Consider the following 2,693-nt stretch of genomic DNA (forward strand, 5'->3'; position numbering starts at 1 on the left):
AGAGAGAGAGAGAGAGAACAGGAGAGAGAGAGAGAGAACAGGAGAGAGAGAGATTGGGGATTGATTCAAGCTCTTGTGTATTTGAGACAAGCACTCTAACACCGAGCTGCATCCTCAGCTTAGGCAGTGCCTACTTTGACAGTAAAAATTGAAACTCATTGGTTGAACAGGAAGACTGTTGAATGAGCATTCTCATTGATTTATTATTGAGGTTGTAGGGTCTTCTTTCTTTTGTTTTTGAAATGAGATCTCACTGTAGTTCAGGCTAGCCTTCACTCATTGTAATCCTCCTGCCTCAGTCTCCTAAGTGTTAGTATGTGGGCATACGCCATTCTCTGATTAATAAGTTGTAAATGATTATAAGTATCATGAATCTTTCATAAAATTCTAACTGAGCTGTAAAGTGGGGTTCATTTTAACCAGCTTATCTGTTTAATCAATGGAAAAACCGTATGTCCTATTGCAAGATTATCGAAATTTTCTTCTTTATATTTAAAGATTTATTTATTTTATGTGTATGAGTATTTTCTGGCATGTTATGTCTGTCTACCAAATGTGTGTCTTATGTCTGAAGAGGCCAGAGGGGTGCATCAGAGCCTCTGGTTCTGAGTGTACAGACGGTTGTGAGCTGCCCTGTAGGTGCTGGGAATTGAACCTAAGTAGTCTAGAAGAGCAGCTAGTGCTTTTAATTACTGAGCATCTCTTCAGTTCTGATCATTGAAAACTTTAAAGGTAAACTGCATTTTAAGTGCATAAAACCAATAATAATTTTAGAAAAGGGATTTAATAGCTACATGCCATCCCCTTCAGCACTATCTTTCCACACCCTGTCCTCTCCTTGACCCAGATGAGTCACAGAAGCAAACACTGAACCCAAGAGCATCCGTTACTGACTACAGGAGCCCAAGAGCATCCATTACTGACTACAGGAGCCCAAGAGCATCCATTACTGACTACAGGAGCCCAAGAGCATCCATTACTGACTACAAAAGCCATGCTGTGTGCTTGCTGCTCCTGCTGCTCTGCCAGGCTGACTCCTCACCCTTCTCTAAAGGCACAGTGTCATCCAAGCATGTGTTGAAGAGGGCCTTCCTTTATCTTTGCACTTTTCTGTAAAACCAAACAACATAAAAGTTTTAACTGGCCTGGTTCTGCAGCACACAGAATGTCAGAGTGCCAACATAGCCCGGTAGCCCATTACTTCCAGCTTTTGGTGTTCAGAATAATTTCTGGAAAACCTAGAGGTTTTTTACCATTACTCAGGACAAAGGCCATCTATAATTTCTTTCGAAAACCATAAAAATTCAATTAAGTTTTAACTTTAAATGAAGATACTCAGTTAGAGGCAATAAGTGTTTTAAGAAACTAGTGGTCGTTGGTGTGGGAGTGTCTGGAAAGATATCTCAGGGGTTAAGGGCAATTTCTACCTTTGCAGAGTGTTCAATTCCTAGCACTACATTGGGCAGCTCACGGTTGCCTATAACTTTACCTCCAGAGGATCCAATACCTTCCTCTGGATCTCAAGAGCACCCACCTGCTTGTAAGCATACATACACACATGCACACACACACACACACACACACACATACACACATATGTTCACACATATACACACACATTTCACACACACACACACACACACACACACACACACACACACACCTACCCATATAAAATATTAAAAAAAAAATCTTAGCTGGGCATTGGTTGGCCCATGCCTTTAATCCCAGCACTTAGGAGGCAGAGGCAGGTGGATTTCTGAGTTCAAGGCTAGCCTGGTCTACAGGAGTGAGTTCCAGGACAGCCAGGACTACACAGAGAAACCCTGTCTCAAAAACAAACAAACAAAAAAACAGAAAAGCCTTTTAAAAAATTGGGTTGGAGGAAGTGTTGGGAGATTGAACCCAAGGCTTAATAAACACTTATCACATGCTCTGCCCATTAGCTACATACTCTGTTCTCAATAACGTCAGTCTTGTTAAAAGCGTAATATTGCGTTTATTATTATTGAGCATTTGGTATATGTAGAGGAGGCATTTGTGTGGAGGTAAGAACTTTGTGGAGTTGGCTCCCCCCCCACCTGTCTCTACTTGGGTTCCGGGGATAGACCAGGTTGTTGGGCTTGTGCAGCAAGTGCTTTTACCTTGAGTCATCTTGGTCCCTAATCTTGACCAGAGGAATACTGGACTTTCCTTTCAAGCTACCATACATCTTCAGATGAGGTGATGACCACCTGGAGACAGTATACAGCTCCGTCTCTGTAACCCTAATGACTATCAGCAAACAATTGCACCAAGCCTGTAATTTCATCTGAGATGAAAATGACTGGTCAGGCCCTGGGTCTATTGCCTGAATACATTCAAAAAACTGAGGACGGATGGGCAATTACTTGTATCAGTCTGTACTGATAGACGTTAGTGACACTTCACTAAATCGGAATTAATACTGAGACTGGTGAGATGGCCCAGTGAGTAAAAGCACTGTACCAAGGCCGTGGCATGACCTGAATCCATATCTGGGCTCCACATGATGGAAAGAGAAACTTGATTCCCATAAGTTATCCTCTGATTGTCACATGCATACTCTGACATATTTAGTCACACACACACACACACATACACACACACAGTACACATACACCACACACACAATACACATACACCACACACACAATACACATACACCACACACA

At 42.0% G+C, this 2,693-nt stretch overlaps 1 long non-coding RNA gene across 1 annotated transcript in view; it reads left to right on the forward strand.

Moving 5' to 3' along the window:
• The window catches only part of LOC116069805, a 32,317-nt gene extending 31,172 nt beyond the window's left edge, over positions 1-1,145 (forward strand). Inside the window, exon 3 of the long non-coding RNA XR_004110146.1 lies at positions 848-1,145. This is a non-coding gene — a long non-coding RNA (uncharacterized LOC116069805). The remainder of the gene's footprint in view (positions 1-847) is intronic.
• Positions 1,146-2,693: the final 1,548 nt, after the last annotated feature.

The sequence above is a fragment of the Mastomys coucha genome, unplaced genomic scaffold (genome assembly GCF_008632895.1).
Source record: "Mastomys coucha isolate ucsf_1 unplaced genomic scaffold, UCSF_Mcou_1 pScaffold22, whole genome shotgun sequence".
Lineage (NCBI taxonomy): Eukaryota > Metazoa > Chordata > Mammalia > Rodentia > Muridae > Mastomys > Mastomys coucha.